The sequence below is a fragment of the Salvelinus namaycush genome, chromosome 5 (genome assembly GCF_016432855.1).
Source record: "Salvelinus namaycush isolate Seneca chromosome 5, SaNama_1.0, whole genome shotgun sequence".
Taxonomy (NCBI): domain Eukaryota; kingdom Metazoa; phylum Chordata; class Actinopteri; order Salmoniformes; family Salmonidae; genus Salvelinus; species Salvelinus namaycush.
This window is the reverse complement of record NC_052311.1, coordinates 32,140,416-32,158,490: the sequence shown is the minus strand read 5'-3', so window position 1 is coordinate 32,158,490 and position 18,075 is coordinate 32,140,416. Positions and strand designations below refer to the sequence as shown.

General features: G+C 42.1%; 1 protein-coding gene across 7 annotated transcripts in view; it reads right to left on the bottom strand.

The window, feature by feature from the left end:
- The window catches only part of LOC120048203 (mitogen-activated protein kinase 9-like), a 42,634-nt gene extending 28,475 nt beyond the window's left edge, over positions 1–14,159 (bottom strand). For 4 of the 7 annotated variants that reach the window (XM_038993978.1, XM_038993980.1, XM_038993974.1 and 1 more), the window contains exon 1: positions 8,402–8,736. The gene's annotated coding sequence lies outside the window, so the exon portion shown is untranslated. Of the gene's footprint in view, positions 1–8,401; positions 8,738–13,999 lie in introns of those variants that run through there. The other 3 variants (XM_038993975.1, XM_038993981.1, XM_038993979.1) reach the window with 3 other exon arrangements.
- Between the last annotated feature and the right edge of the window lie 3,916 nt (positions 14,160–18,075).

The following is an 18,075-nucleotide window of genomic DNA, read 5'->3' as shown; positions in this document are numbered from 1 at the left end:
GCACTGCATTCTGATGAAAGATCAAAGGTAAGGGAATACTTATGATGTAATTTCGCATTTCTGTTGACTCCAACATGGCGGAGAAATGTTGTGTATTTGAGCGCCGTCTCAGATTGCATGGTATGCTTTTTCCGTAAAGTTTATGACACAGCGGTTGCATTAAGAACAAGTGTATCTTTAATTATATATGTAAAACATGTATCTTTCATCAAAGTTTATGATGAGTATTTCTGTTATTTGACGTGGCTCTAATTACTCCGGATATTTTGGAGGCATTTCTGAACATGGCGCCAATGTAAACCGAGATTTGTGGATATAAATATGCACATTATCGAACAAAACAAATGTATTGTGTAACAAGATGTCCTATGAGTGTCATCTGATGAAGATTATCAAAGGTTAGTGATTTTCTCTATTTCTGCTTCTGACTATCTTTGGCTGGGAAAAATGGCTGTGTGTTTTTGGGATTTGGTGGTGATCTAACATAAATATATGTTGTGTTTTCGCTGTAAAACATTATTATTTTTATTAAATCGGACACAATGGGTAGATTAACAAGATGTTTAGCTTTCATTTGCTGTATTGGACTTGTTAATGTGTGAAAGTTACATATTTCAAAAAAATATTTTTGAATTTCGCACGCTGCCTTTTCAGAGGAATGTTGTGCTCGCCAGAGGTAGCCTGACTGCCAATAGGTACCGAGATGAGATCCTCAGACCCCTTGTGAGACCATATGCTGACACATGCACATTTGTGGCCTGCTGGAGGTCATTTTGCAGGGCGCTGGCAGTGCACCTCCTTGCACAAAGGCGGAGGTAGCGGTCCTGCTGCTGGGTTGTTGCCCTCCTACGGCCTCCTCCACGTCTCCTGATGTACTGGCCTGTCTCCTGGTAGCGCCTCCATGCTCTGGACACTACGCTGACAGACACAGCAAACCTTTTTGCCACAGCTCGCATTGATGTGCCATCCTGGATGAACTGCACTACCTGAGCCACTTGTGTGGGTTGTAGACTCCGTCTCATGCTACCACTAGAGTGAAAGCACCGCCAGCATTCAAAAGTGACCAAAACATCAGCCAGGAAGCATAGGAACTGAGAAGTGGTCTGTGATCACCACCTGCAGAATCACTCCTTTTTTGGGGGTGTCTTGCTAATTGCCTATAATTTCCACCTTTTGTCTATTCCATTTGCACAACAGCATGTGAAATTTATTGTCAATCAGTGTTGCTTCCTAAGTGGACAGTTTGATTTCACAGAAGTGTGATTGACTTGGAGTTACATTGTGTTGTTTAAGTGTTCCCTTTATTTTTTTGAGCAGTGTATATATATTAGCCACCCTTTGCACTCTCAACCAGCTTCACCTGGGATGCTTTTCCAACAGTCTTGAAGGAGTTCCCACATATGCTGAGCACTTGTTGGCTGCTTTTCCTTCACTCTGCGGTCCAACTCATCCCAAACCATCTAAACTGGGTTGAGGTCGGGTGATATGATGCAGCACTCCATCACTCTCCATCTTGGTCAAATAGCCCTTACACAGCCTGGAGGTGTGTTGGGTCATTGTCCTGTTGACAAACGACCATCCCATCTGGTTGGCACTCAGTGGGACTGCAGAATGCTGTGGTAGCCATGCTGGTTAAGTGTGCCTTGAATTCTAAATAACTCACTGACAGTGTCACCAGCAAAGCACCCCCACACCATCTCTTCCATGCTTCAGTGGGAACCACACATCCCTTCACCTACTCTGCGTCTCACAAAGGCACGGCAGTTGAAACCAAAAATATTAAATTTGGACTCATCAGAACAGACTTCCACCGGTCTAATGTCCATTACTCTGGTTTCTTCGCCCAAGCCTCTTCTTTTTATTGGTGTCCTTTAGTGGTTTCTTTGCAGCAATTGGATCAGAGGAGACTGCGTGAGTCAGGCCTTCACGAACAGTTGATGTTGAGATGTGTCTGTTACTTGAACTCTGAAGCATTTATTGGGGCTGCAATCTGAGGTGCAGTTAACTAATGGAACTTATCCTCTGCAGCAGAGGTAACTGTGCGTATTCCTTTGCTGTGGTGGTCCTCATGAAACAGTTATCATAGCGATTGATGGTTTTTGCGACTTTCCGGATTGACTGCCCTTCAAGTTTTAAAGTAATGGACTGCCGTTTCTCTTTAACTATTTGAGCTGTTCTTGACGTAATATGGACTTGGTCTTATACCAAATAGTGCTATGTATACCACCCTTACCTTGTCACAACACAACTGATTGGCTCAAACGCATTGAGGAAAGAAATCCACGATTTCTCTTTTAACAAGGCACACCTGTTAATTTAAATGGATTCCAGGTGACTACCTCATGAAACTGGTTGAGAGAATGCCAAGCATGTGCAAAGCTGTCATCAAGGCAAAGGGTGGGTACTTCGAAGAATATTGTTTAACACCTTTTTGGTTGCAACGTGATTCCAGGTTTTATTTCATAGTTTTGAAGTCTTCACTATTATTCTACAATGTATAAAATAGTAAAAATAAAGTAGCCCTTGAATGTCCAAACTTGACTGGTACAGTATGTGTGTACTTTAACCCAATAATAGTTGAATTGAAGAAGTAAAACTGCCTATGAATCATCATTTACTACCAGTGGACAGCCAGTAAAAAAGCAATATTTTGTTTTCCACTCCCTTTCTCTCCCCGATATCCAATTACGATCTTGTCTCATCGCTGCAACTCCCCAATGGGGTCGGAAGAGGCAAAGGTTGAGTCATGCATCCTCGGAAACATGATCTGCCAACCTCGCTTCTTAACACCGGCTCACTTAACCCGGAAGCCAGCTGCACAAATGTGTCAGGGGAAACACCGCTCAACTGATGACCGAAGTCAGCCTGCTGGCGCCTGGCCCACCACAAGGAATCGCTTGAGCGAGATGAGCCAAGTAACGCCACCCCGGCCAATCGCTCCCCTAACCCGGACGACGCTGGGCCAATTGTGGGATCGAACCCCAGGCTGTAGCGACACCTCAACACTGCGATGCAGTGCCTATGACCGCTGCGCCACTCGGGAGGCCCGAAAAATGCACTCTTGCAACAGCTGCATAGTGCAGATCCCAGCTTATGGAATACAAGTTTGAGAGAGTTCTTACATTCTAAACTCCTCAGTGGTATTGTGCTCCATACTGTCAAAAAAACTAGTTTAATTCATGAAATTCACGTGGTCTTTTATTGCTCAATTTAAATCATGCTGATAAAAAAAATTATCCATAGGCCTTAACACACATTATCAAACTCGCCCATGTTAGATTGCCCCTTAAGTCTATCAATTTTTGAACTTATAAATGAATGATACATTTATTGAAGAATAACTTATAAATGCTCAACTGTCACACCCCATGAGAACCCAACATATACAGTTGAAGTCAGAAGTTCACAGATTTGAGCCATTAAAACTCATTTTTTAACCACTTCACACATTTCTTGTGAACAAACTATAGTTTGGCAAGTCGGTTAGGACATCTACCATTGTGCATGACAAGTCATTTTTCCAACAATTGTTTACAGACAGATTATTTCACTATCACAATTCCTGTGGGTCAGAAGTTTACATACACTAAGTTGACTGTGTCTTTAAACAGCTTGGAAAATTGTCATGTTTTTAATATTTTTTTTATTTAACCAGAACCAGGTAGGCCAGTTGAGAACAAGTTCTCATTTACAACTGTGACCTGGCCAAGATAAAGCAAAGAAGTGCGACAAAAAAACAGAGTTACACATGGGATAAACAAACGTACAGTCAATAACACAATAGAAAAATCTATATACAGTGTGTGCAAATGGAGTAAGGAGGTAAGGCAATAAATAAGCCAATAGTAGCGAAGTAATTACAATTTAGCAAATTAACACTGGAGTGATAGATGTGCAAGTAGAAATACTGGTGTGCAAAAGAACAAAAAAAATTAAACAATATGGGGATGAGGTAGGTAGTTGGATGGGCTATTTACAGATGGGCTGAGTACAGCTGCAGCGGTCGGTAAGCTGCTCTGACAGCTGACGCTTAAAGTTAGTGAGGGAGATAAGTCTCCAACTTTAGGGATTTTTTGCAATTCGTTCCAGTCATTGGCAGCAGAGAACTGGAAGGAAAGGCGGCCAAAGGGGGTGTTGGCTTTGGGGATGACCAGTGAGATAAACCTGCTGGAGTGCGTGCTACGGGTGGGTGTTGTTATGGTGACCAGTAAGCTGAGGTGGAGCTTTACCTAGCAAAGACTTAGATGGCCTGGAGCCAGTGGGTTTGGCGACGAATATGTAGCGAGGGCCAGCCGACGAGAGCATACATGTCGCAGTGGTGGGTAGTATATGGTGCTTTGGTGACAAAATGGATGACACTGTGATAGCAAACTGGATGCAGTCTGAGTAGTGTTGGAGGTTATTTTGTATATGACGTCGCCGAAGTCGAGGATCGGTAGGATAGTCAGTTTTACGAGGGTGTTTGGCAGCGTGAATGAAGGAGGCTTTGTTGCGAAACCAATTCTAGATTTAATTTTGGATTGGAGATGCTTAATATGAATCTGGAAGGAGAGTTCAGTCTAGCCAGACACCTAGATATTTGTAGTTGTCCACATATTCTAAGTCAGAACCGTCCAGAGTAGTGATGCTAGTCGGGCGGGCAGCGATCGGTTGAAGAGCATGCATTTGGGCCTCCCGGGTGGCACAGTGGTCTAGGGCACTGCATCGCAGTGCTAACTGCGCCACCAGAGTCTCTGGGTTCGCGCCCAGGCTCTGTCGCAGCCGGCCGCGACCGGGAGGTCCGTGGGGCGACGCACAATTGGCATAGCGTCGTCCGGGTTAGGGAGGGTTTGGCCGGTAGGGATATCCTTGTCTCATCGCGCTCCAGCGACTCCTGTGGCGGGCCGGGCGCAGTGCGCGCCAGCCAAGGGGGCCAGGTACACGGTGTTTCCTCCGACACATTGGTGCGGCTGGCTTCCGGGTTGGAGGCGCGCTGTGTTAAGAAGCAGTACGGCTGGTTGGGTTGTGCTTCGGAGGACGCATGGCTTTCGACCTTCGTCTCTCCCGAGCCCGTACGGGAGTTGTAGCGATGAGACAAGGTAGTAATTACTAGCGATTGGATACCACGAAAATTGGGGAGAAAATGGGATAAAATAAAAAAAATTAAAATAAAAAAAGAAGAGCATGCATTTAGTTTTACTAGCATTTAAAAGCAGTTGGAGGCCACGGAAGGAGAGTTGTATGGCATTGAAGCTCATCTGGAGGTTTGTTAACCTTTCTGGCGCAGGCGTTTCGCTAGCGACCCACCTCGACAACATCCGGTGAAATTGCAGAGCGCCAAAGTCAAAACACAGAAATAGTCATAATAAACTTTCATAAAAATACAAGTGTTATACATCAGCTTAAAGATGAACTTCTTGTTAATCCAGCAGCTTTGTCAGATTTCAAAAAGGCTTTACGATGAAAGCATACCATGCGATTATCTGAGGACAGTATCCCAAAAACAATGACCCAACACACCCCTCCAGGCTGTGTAAGGGCTATTTGACCAAGGAGGAGCGTGATGGAGTGCTGCATCATATCACCCGACCTCAACCAATTTTGGTGGTTTGAAATGAGTTGGACCGCAGAGTGAAGGAAAAGCAGCCAACAAGTGCTCAGCATGTGGGAACTCCTTCAAGACTGTTGAAAAAGCATCCCAGGTGAAGCTGGTTGAGAGAATGCCAAGAGTGTGCAAAGCTGTCAAGGCAAAGGGTGGCTAATTAAACAAATCAAAACATATTTTAGATTCTTCTAAGTAGCCACCCTTTGCCTTGACAGCTTTGCACACTCTTGGCATTCTCTCAACCTGGAGGTGTGTGTTGGGTCATTGTCCTGTTGACAAACAAATTAATAGTCCCACTAAGTGCAAACCAGATGGGATGGCATATCGCTGCAGAATGCTGTGGTAGCCATGCTGGTTAAGTGTGCCTTGAATTCTAAATAACTCACTGACAGTGTCACCAGCAAAGCACCCCATCGCTTCACGGTGGGAACCACACGTGTAGACCTGTTCACCTACTCTGCGTCTCACAAAAACACAGCGGTTGGAACCAAAAATCTCAAATTTGGACTCATCCGACCAAAAGACAGTGCTCGTGTTCCTTGGCCTAAGCAAGTCTCTTCTTATTGGTGTCCTTAAGTGGTGGTTTATTTGCTGAAATGCAATCATTTATTTGAGCTGTTCTTGATGTAATATGGACTTGGTCTATCTTCTTTATACCTTCCCGACCATGTCAAAACACAACTGATTGGCTCAAACGCATTAAGGAAATTTCAAATTAACAAGGCACCCAAGGTTAATTGAAATGCATTCCAGTTTACTATTTCATGAAGCTGGTTGAGAGAATGCCAAGAGTGTGCAAAGCTGTCATCAAGGCAAAGGATGGCTACTTCGAAGAACATCAAATATATTTTGATTACTACATGATTCCATGTGTGTTATTTCATAGTTTGTCTACGATGTAGAAAATAGTAAAATAAAGAAAAAAAAACTGGAATGAGTAGGTGTGTGCCCCCTGTATGGAGAGAGTCTTATAAAAAGGAGTCACAACACCAAGAGAGGATGGACACTCGTCATGGTTTGAAATAAAATCTATTGACTAAATGAGCAGTGAAACAGGTTATAAGTGAACAGTGCTGGAATGACTATTGGTGGTGCATAGAAGGCCTGGCACCCACCTAGCCTAAATCATACCCTAAAAAGGTGAGTGGGTTCAGAAAAAAACTGGATTATGCAGAGAATGTGGTAGTGAAGCATCTAAAACAGTGCATCTTCTTCTGCACTAATGTTAGGCTAGACTATATACACACACACCAAACAAATTATAAAACGCAGCATGCAACAATTTAACAGTTCATAAGGAAATCCCAAACATGGGTGGTGAAATGTCTGGTGAGTATGCAGGCCATTGAAAAATGGGACATTTTCAGCTTCCAGGAATTGTGTACAGATCCTGAAGACATGGGCCGTGCATTATGATTTAACATGAGGTGACGGCGGCGGATGAATTGCACGACTATTGGCCTCAGGTGCTCGTCAAAGTATCACTGTGCATTCAAATTGCCATCGATAAAATGCAATTGTGTTCGTAGCATATGCCTGCCCATTCCATAACCCCACCATGGGGCACTCTGTTCACAACATTGACATCAGCAAACCGCTTGCACACATGACGCCAGGCACAGTCTGTCATCTGCCCAGTACAGTTGAAACCGGGATTCATCTGTGAAAAGCACACTTTTCCAGGGTGCCAGTAGCCATCAAAGGTGAGCATTTTCCCAATGAAGTCGGTTACGACACCGAATTGCAGTCAGGTCAAGACCCTGGTGAGGACGACGAGCATGCAAATTAGCTTCCCTGAGACGGTTTCTGCTGTACTTCTTCAGTTGTGCAAACAGTTTTGTCAGTAAGTCTAAGCCAGAGTGTCCTGGGCTGGCGTGGTTACATGTGGCCTGAAGTTCTGAGGCCGGTTGGACTTAGTGACAAATTCTCTAAACACGACATTGGTAATGGTAGAGAAATTAACATTCAATTATTTGGCAACAGCTCTGGTGGACATTCCTCCAGTCAGTATGCCAATTGCACACTTCCTAGTGTTATGCAAGACAACTGCACATTTTAAAGGGACCTTTTGTGCCCAGCACAAGGTGAACCTGTGTAACAATCATGCTGTTTAATCAGCTTCTTGATGTGCCACACCTGTCAGGTGGATGGATTAATGAGGTGAAAGGTGAAATGCTCACTAACATTGATGTAAACAAGTTTGTGCATTTTTTGTTGTTGAAATAAGCTTTTAATGCATATGGAACATTTCTGGGATCTTTTATTTCAGCTAATGAAACATGGGACCAACACTACGTGTTACTTTTATATTTTTGTTCAGTATATGATATTCTCCTGAGAGAATAAATGAAAGCTATGGCTTCTCTCAACAATAAATTAAAAAAAATAAACACCACACACGCACGATATTGCATCATTCAGAACCTAAAGCAAGTGGAAAACGACAATCTTTTAAAAAGTACAAATGAATGAACCTCAAATGCAGTCATTGATTTGGCTCAAGAAAGCGTGAATAATTTAATCTCATTCCATGTAGTCTACAAAATTGACATAAGACAAAAATAAGCGATAGAATAGGAGATCGTCCGGAAACACTGAAACGCCCTATAGCATAGCCTACTTCCCCCAAGCGTTAACCCCGCTATTTCGTTCCTATTCAATTCCTAGCTGGTAAACTGAGCTGGCACACACAAACCGGTTGAATGATGAAGTCATCGCCCATCTTCTCCTCGACCCCCGGTTTATGACACCGCATACCATCGGCAATCCGCTATACCCTACTCTAATGTCAATCATCAGAGGTTTGTTAAAACTCACGTTTTCTGGTGTGCCACACTTATTATTCGCCAAGGCCCTGGCTCTTCCGTTTCTATCACTCCGGGTTGACAATGCGGTAGCAGGAATGGAAAACGGACGGACAGCGGGCAGAATCATACGACTTCTCCCTTCGCTTCTCCTATGTCACTCCCGTGCATGGAAATGACCCGATACCAGCTCATCTCCCTCCTTGGGAATATCGGGAATTAAGTAAAGTTATGAAGACCAGTTTTCCTAATTGCCAATAGAAATGGGAAAATGCTTCGAGTTTGAAACCAAAATTACAAACTCCTGCACTATGAGGCGGAGGAGGGTGTCGGGTTCAAGTGCTTGTCGAAACTCGAAAATGTCTGACTTGCTAATTGGTTGTAGTTGAACACGTGCCACTTTCAACCAGTTAGCAAGTCGGAAAAGTCCGTGTTTCCTAGTTCCGACTAGTACTTGAACGCGGCAGTAGTCTCAACGCAACAAGTGAATGACGTAATCACGTTGGACTCCTGAAAGTTTGTGACAAACTTTTTGTATTGTCGAAAGAAACATTACATACGTTTCCATTCTACTGGCGACAGATTTTAAGCGAATATTCTAAATCCGCATAAAGAAAATATTTTCCTACCAGTAACCACGTTTCCATGCGAGTAAAGTCATACCGTATTTAAAAAAAAATGGAAACAGGAAGTTTTGGTACAATTTAATACATGCAGACAGATAATTTGTTCGTTCTACATGGTGGCATCTTTTTGTATCGGTAAAATGTATTATGCGAGAAATGGCGGTGGAAACGCCTTTATGCGCAAGTATTGATATAATAACCATCATATCGAAGTAAACTTGGAGTCACGTGATGATATGTCTCGGGAAACCATGCCATTTGAATTAGGCTACAGGAAATAAATTAGGATGAACGTCACAGGGTGGTGAAAGTGCATTTTTTCCAATAAATGCCGATGATTTTATTCTGGTGACATGATCATCGATGCTTGACTGACGTTGACAAATACAAACATTATCGCTCTTATACATTGTCTCATCATGTAAACTTGCCTACCCACACTGTATCTGCAAGCTGTTGGCTAGAGTGCATGTGCCAAGACCAGAGTAGGCACATTTGCTATTTAACGCAACAGTTGTGACAAAACTATCGGTAGAGTCGGTGCGAATTACTGGGGAATGAGACCGTAGCTCCCATAAATGCAACAAGTGTAAATAATGCTAATTTAACCATTCTCATCTTTCTTTAAAATGTAATGGTAAATATGTTTTATAGTGGTAAATATGAAAATAAAAGCTTACAAAGGAAAATAACACCCCACGTCTCTGTTATGGTTTAAACCATTTATTTCTACGTGGCAGTGCTGTCCACTCAGTAGTGCTGAATTTCGGCCTCAGCCGAGCTCCTTTATGCATGTTTGCCATACATTCTTGATTAAAAAATGTACTTATGCCTTTATTCCAATGCATTAGATTTATCCATTGATTTATAATTGTTTGCTTTCGTCAGTCAGCTGTTTAGAGCTCTCATTGCTTTGTTTTTCAAGTGCACAGCTGGTTCTCCCTGACATCCTTGGCCAAAAGTAGTACACCATTTATTTACCTTTATTTTCTATCAATATTTGTTTTCTTACCTGGATCAGCTGATGAGGTCGACAGCGTTGTACGAGATCTTCAGTTTCTTGGCAATTTCTCGCATGGAATAGCCTTCATTTCTCAGATCAAGAATAGACTGACGAGTTGAAGACAGTTCTTTGTTTCTGGCCATTTTGCGCCTGTACTCGAACTCACAAATGCTGATGCTCTAGATACTCAACTAGTCTAAAGAAGGCCAGTTTTATTGCTTCTTTAATCAGGACAACAGTTTTCAGCTGTGATATAATTGCAAAAGGGTTTTCTAATGATCAATTAGCCTTTTAAAATGATAAACTTGGATTAGCTAACGCAACGTGCCATTGGAACACAGGAGTGATATTTGCTGATAATGGGCCTCTGTACGCCTATGTAGATATTCCATAAAAAATCTGCCATTTCCAGCAACAATAGTCATTTACAACATTAACAATGTCTACACTTTCTGATCAATTTGATGTTTTTTAAAGGACCATTTTTTTTGCATTTCTTTCAAAAACAAGGACATTTCTAAGTGACCTCAAACTTTTGAACGGTAGTGTATATGGGGGATACAACCTTCCCAGCTCTGCAGATTTTGCTGCGAAGAGACAGAGTCATTAGATAATTTATTTTGGTACTGTCCATATGTAGCTTGTTTTTGGTCACAGGTCCAGGAATGGCTGAAGAATTGCAACATTTACCTGGAGCTAACTCTGCAGATAGCACTACTGGGAGATTTGAAAAGACATAGTCAATCGATCAATAATATAATAATACTATGAGAATAGAAAGGTTCAGAACTTTTGTGAAACATCACAGCACAGTTGAAAAATATATGGCAAAGAAATACAATATGGATGGTGTTAAGAGATAGATGGGAGGGTTTGAATGGAGATGAAGGGTGTGACATAGTATGTATAAGCTGGATGTAGAAGCATTTGTGTTGTTGTTCATTAGTTTACTCCAATTAGGGAAGGGATGGTAGGGTTAGTGGAAATAATAAAGGAAAATACATTCAAAAAATATTTGTATGTACAGTATATAGAACCAGTCAAAAGTTTGGACATAACTACTCATTCCAGGGGTTCTCTTTATTTTTTACTATTTTCTACACTGTAGAACAATAGTGAAGACATCAAAACTATGAAATAACACATATGGAATCATGTTGTAACCAAAAAAGGGTTAAATGAATCAAAATATATTTTATATTTGAGATTCTTCAAAGTAGCCACTCTTTGCCTTGATGACAGCTTTGCACACTCTTGGCATTCTCTCAAGCAGTTTCATGAGGTAGTCACCTGGAATGCATTTAAATTAACAGGTGTGCCTTGTTAACAATTCATTTGTGTAATATCTTTCCTTCTTGTTGCGTTTGAGCCAATCAGTTGTGTTGTGACAAGGTAGGGTTGGTATACAGAAGATAGCCCTATTTGCTAAAAGACAAGTCCATATTATGGCAAGAACAGCTCAAATAAGCAAAGAGAAACGACAGTCCATCATTACTTTAAGACATGAAGATCAGTCAATCCAGAAAATTTCAATTTTGCAATTGCAAAAACCATCAAGCGCTTTGATGAAACTAGACCCAGAGTTACCTCTGCCTCAGAGGATAAGTTCATTATAATTACCAGCCTCAGAAATCGGCAATTAACTGCACCTCAGATTGCAGCCCAAATGAATGCTTTACAGAGTTCAAGTAACAGACAACTCTCAACATCAACTGTTCAGAGGAGATTTCATGAATCAGGCCTTCATGGTCTAATTGCTGCAAAGAAACCACAACTAAAGTAAACCAGTAATAAGAAGAGACTTGCTTGGGCCAAGAAACACGAGCAATGGGTATTAGAGTGGTGGAAATCTGTCCTTTGGTCTGATGAGTCCAAATGTGAGATTTTTGGTTCACTGTTTTTGTGAGACGCAGGGTAGCTGAACAGATGATCTCCGCATGTGTGGTTCCCACCGTGAAGCATGGAGGAGGTGTGATGGTGTGGGGGTGCTTTGCTAGTGACACTGTCAGTGATTTATTTAGAATTCAAGGCACACTTATCCAGCATGGCTACCACAGCATTTTGCAGCGATACGGCATCCCATTCGGTTTGCTGTTATTGGGACTGTCATTTGTTTTTCAACAGGACAATGAACCAACACACCTCCAGGCTGTGTAAGGGTTATTTGTGACTCACAACCTGGATTCGGTCTTATGTAGCAAGATGTGAAATGTTGTTTTTTACATTGGATAAAAGTAGATACTCAGAGCTACAAAATGGTATATCATACACTGTATTTGAGGGACAATGGGAAAGTAATTCTGCTTTGAAAGTTGATCAACTTGTAAATTCACTTTTGAGAAAATCGCCTTCTAGTGAAGCTCTCTTTGTCTACACCCATTCAGCATCGTTCACACCCTCTTAAGCTTTAGCCCCACCCATCTCATTTCGCTCTCGGAGCGCGCACTTGACGCTCTGACCGATGATTTGTTTACCTATGGATAACATGAAAACAACCTAACCAGCTCTGCTGGCAACAAATTCATTACACTTTTTTGCAGACGTTTACTGACACCGGCCATATTCAACGGGTGTTGTACACACGTCACGTAATGTTAGCTAACGAGCCAGCCAGCTAACGTTGGCTAGTTAAACAACAGTGAACGAAGTGCCAACAATGCCTAACATTGGGCTCTAACTAGAAAAGCAAACAGCTCTGGGAAACAAATAATAAAGTCCGCTAGGGAGACAGCCAGCAAACTTTAGCTAGCTAGTTAACAGTACACTTTAGCTTAAGACATATAGCTAGTTAACGTAAACTCACCCCATTCCGTACAAATGTGCTCAACCGCAACATTCAAACGAGGCTACAAAGAAAACTAATGGGACTGTAGCGACTGTTGACTTCAAAATCGGGGGTGTGAACTAGGTTTCTATTCAAGCGTTGATCGACATGGTAATGGCTCTATAGTATTGGAGAAAAGTTGAAAAAAATGGAACCTCCATTACATCGTGTCATGTCGTAACGTACAGCACGCATAAAGCAACTATTTCTGTCTTACAATCTCTCTCCACCAGGTGTAGCACTTCTCTCGTTGTTTAAAAACAAGAAATGGACAGTGACGGGGGTAAGGGGGGGATACCTAGTCATTTTTTGCGTCATCATTGCATGCGATCATCATTCTCAAAGCCGCTGTTTACTTCTAAGATCACTTTAGCACCGCCCTAAAAACCCGATTCAAATTCGACACAAACCTTCAAATAGGTATGTAATGACACATTATATAAACCCTTTATATAGTGTTTTATTTACATTTTAGAGGCGATAAGGTGATAAATTGGACAGATCGGTTGAAAAAAAAGCAATTTTCCCACAACATCTCTCCTTCTCACTATCACGCATTAATTTCGCTTCCCCACCCGCCATTTTTAAAAAGACCCGACGGGGCTCATTGCCTGCTTGAATTATGCAGATACGGGCAGCGTTTAGGTCATGTAATTGATCATGTTGGAATGGGGAGAAATTGTGCTTTACAATGGTATTGACATTACAGTTGATCTGGAAGTATTACGTTTTTGGGGCGCTAAAATAAGGGCAATTGTACGGACCAAGGCGATGTACGAGTTTACGTGAGTTTACGTTAGCAAGGTAAACAATCAACCTAGCTAGATAAACAATGTTTAAGATCACACACGTCACGTAACGTTAGCTAAAAGAGTCAGCCAGCTAACGTTAGCTAGTTAAAACAACAATTAACAAAGTGCCAACAATGCCATAGTGCTGGGAGCTAACCAACCAGGTCCAATGTTAGCTAGCTAACATTTGTCTCTAACTAGAAAAGAAAACGGCTCCGGGAAACATTATAATAATAGTCGGCTAGGGAGCAAGTCAATTAACGTTAGCTAGCTAACAGTACGCTTTAGCTTGAAATGAAATCACTTTGTCAAAATTAGAAACGTGTAATTTCTGAAAATGTAGCTAGCTAACGCTAGACTATCTTACCTGTATACATCATCATGCATGATGGACGCGTCTCCCTGTCGGGAATGCCATACCATGGTTGCCATTAGTTTGAAGATGTAATCAGGAGACAGGTGTTTCCTCCATCTCTTTAGCTATCATACTCTAATTCCACTGATTTCAAAACTTGATCTTCTAGAAATTGAAGAGCAACACTTATGCAGCTCAACTACACAATAAAAAAATGTAAAGGCCGCATTCGACAGGATTACCAACACAGACTGACGAGCTCAAATAGATAGCAGCCGTCAATATGGCAGACCAATCTGAACTCCTCTCCCGGCATGTCCAGCCCATCCATTATCTCAGCCAATCATCTTTTTCTGTGGCTTAACCAACAAGGCTTGTAATTTAACAATTTTATTCATATTTACAGATGGCATACAAGTTTGTTATTAAGGCACATGAAAGGTCACATGTTCACATGTTTGATAAAAAAATATTTTTTACATTCAAACGGCTCTCCTGTGAATTCATGACTTGCGACATACACCTAGTTTCCTGAATCGGATCACATTTGACCAAGAAGGAGAGTGATGGAGTGTTGCATCAGATGACCTGGCCTCCACAATCACCTGACCTCAACCCAATTGAGATGGTTTGTGATGAGTTGGACCGCAGAGTGAAGGAAAAGCAGCCAACAAGTGCTCAGCATATGTGGGAACTCCTTCAAGACTGTTGGAAAAGCATTCCAGGTGACTACCTCATGAAGCTGGTTGAGAGAATGCCAAGAGTGTGCAAAGCTGTCATCAAGACAAAGGGTGGCTACTTTGAAGAATCTAAAATCTAAAATCTATTCTGATTTGTTTAACACTTTTTTGGTTAACATGATTCCATATGTGTTATTTCATAGTTTTGAAGAAAAATAAAACCTTGAATGAGTAGGTGTGTCCACATTTTTGACTGGTACTGTATATTTACAAAAATATATGGGGGATTGGAAATGATACAAACAATTACAATGATGGAAGCTAATCTATCTGCAATATTAAAGCTGATCTACCAACTAAACAAATAAAATAATAATAATATGTTTTTATTATAATCAAAATAAAAATAAAAAATTGGTCCAGACCAGCAGTTGGCTGTCTCAGAAGAGGTCAATGAGCTAGTACATACCTTAAGTCACTCCATCCCCTGGGCACGGCACATGGTAAAGCACAAAACCACAGACCACATTATTTTCCAATGGCCAGGCTTATAGGCTGACGTTTGTGAATTCTGCAGGAATTGTCCTCGGTGCCAACAGACTTCACACAGATGCAAAATCAAAGTACCTTTGCAACCCTTACCTGTCATCAGTCAGATCTGAAACATGTATTAATGATCAGGACAGTGGAGGAGGAATTGGAAGAGCAATACTTAACTGGTCAGACCCCCTCCAGTTCTATCTTGAATCTCAGCCACCTCTCAGAATACCAGCAGGCCCAGGTGAGAGCCCTTTGTGATCCAGTCATTTTCCAAGAAGTCCCCAGGCACACAGACCTGGTTGAGCATGACATAATGCTGAAAGAACATGCTCTTGCCAGATGTATGAGCTACTGTATCCCAGAGCGCCTCCTGGTGGCGCTGAAGAAAGAAATTGACAGAGTGAGTGCTGCAGTCCTGTGGCGCTGGTGCCAAAGAAGGATGGCACTCTCAGGTTCTGCATTGACTTCCGGTACTTGAACTCAGTGTCGAAGTTTGACTCCTATCCAAACCCTCGCATTGACGACCTCATCGAATGCTTGGGTAAGGCCAAATTCCTGAATACCATTGACTTGTGTAAAGGCTACTGGCAAGTTTCCTTGAGTTCCAGGTCCAAAGAGCTGACGGTGTTCAGGAGCTGCCGGCAACCTTCCAGCAGCTCATGGATCAGGTACTATCTGGTCTGTTTGATTTTGCTTCTGCCTACCTCGATGATTTTATCATCCACAGCTCCATCTGGGAAGAGCATCTGCAGCATCTGAAGGTGGTCTATGGGATTCAGGCAGCCGCCAATCAATTCATGCAAATGTGCCTTCGTCAAGACAGAGACCGAATACCTTGGGTATGTGATCGGGAATGGTGTCATCAGGCGATAGGTGATGAAGGTCATTGAGACGTCCTCTTCCTCAGACCAAGAGCCAGGTCTGATTGTTTTTGGGATGGCAGGTTGGTACCGTAGGTTGGTACTGCCGTCCTTACAGATCTGACCAAGAAGACCTGTCCAAACATGATCCAGTGGACAAAAGGGGCGGAGAACACCTTCGAGGATTTCAAGAAAGCTCTAAGTAAGCAACCTGTGTTATACAGTCCAGATTTTGACAATAGTTTTACCGTGCAAACTGATGCCTCTGAGTGTTGTGTAAGAGCTGTTCTTCTGCAGGGTGAGCCAGGGGACTACCATCCTATTGCCTACATTAGCCAGAAGCTGTTCCCAAGAGAGGCTCGGAATTCGACAGTTGAGAAGGAGTGCCTGGCAGTCAAGTGGGCTCTGGATTCATTCAGGTACTATCTCCTTGGCAGAGAGTTCTTAATGGAGATGGGCCACTGGCTCTGCAGTGGATGGACAGGGTGAAAGACTCCAATGCCTGCATCCCCCACTGGTACCTTTCCATGCAGCCCTACAGGTTCACCATCAGCTATGTCCCGGGCAAGTACAATGCCACAGCTGACTCCTTTTCCCACTGGCCCGCCAGTTGGAAACCAGAGGAGGGGTGTGTGGGACTGCCGCACTGTGGGCAGCACAGTAAAAACTCCTGCCTAACAAATATCCTTTTCATTTTATGCACGTTAACACTGTCGTGACGTGACTATCATTAATGTGATGACTGCTATTCTTTGAATATATACCTACTATGTTTAATTATTACTCAATTAAATGAACCATGTAACAATTAACTCATTCGGAATTTGGGGCACCACAGGAAAAGTTTATTTAATGAGTTACCGATTCCCGAATTAACTCAAGAATATATCGATATCATACCAGTCATCAATTAATAATTTCCTCATATCAGTCTCATTCTGAACGTCGTTGACTTTGTAAATCTGCACGAACCTAAACCTAAGTGATGAATCAGCAATACACAAATTGGCTTAATTATTTATTTACTAACTAACTAAATAATCATACAGAAATACATAAACACACACACACATGGTATAGGTTATTGATTACTAACATAATGCAATGAAAAGTCCCTAGTGGACTAACCCGATATGATGGCTTGTTACACAATGGAAAGGGGGTGGGGAAAGAGTGGGAGAGACAAAGAGAGTGGAATTATCGTACATACATTTGGAAACTACGCTCACCGGATTAGAAATGCAACATATATTTAAGCGTAGATGTCCTTCTCTGTCATCTCTCTGTTGAAACCACTCGAACCGTCTATGGGAAGTAGTTTGATCCAAGTCTCAGGTTGTCCACCAGAGGTCACAATGTCCTTCTTAGTTGTAGGCTTCTTTTGTTCTGGAATGGATACATCAGATGTACCACACGGTGGTGAGAGAGAACTGTTCTTCCCTCCTGTCTTGGGTTAATTGTCCTAGACTACTTTACATGCAGAGCTGCAGACTGTGCATGTTTTGGTCTAGTCTTCACCTTCTTCACTCGTTGAGAGTTTCAGAGGGTCTTACCATTTTCTGATCTTGTAGTTTTAACCATTTCAACGTGTGGACCACGTCCTCACGTTCTCTGGTCTGTATTTAAATTCTCATGAGGTCTTTTTAAGCACTCTGGCCTCATTAGGAGCGTGGCTTAGATAGTGTGCAACAGACATGAACAACCATTATCTCATTAGAAGACTAAACTCACATTTCTATCTTTTCGAACATAGTTTCATTGTTCTTCATATTGTATGAACATCCTATAGGGTGGAAACTTTACAGCTAGAATGTGTTCCTTCCTAAATTACAGTATTTCCGTTATACAGTCTTTCTGATCATTTTAATGACATAACAAAATAGACATACATTTTCTATATTCCATCCCTCATCATCCCCAACATTTGAATGTTGAAATATATTGTCCCAATGTCTGTTGTTTGATGTTGAAGTTTTGGCAAGAGTCTCTCTCTAGACACAGCACATTT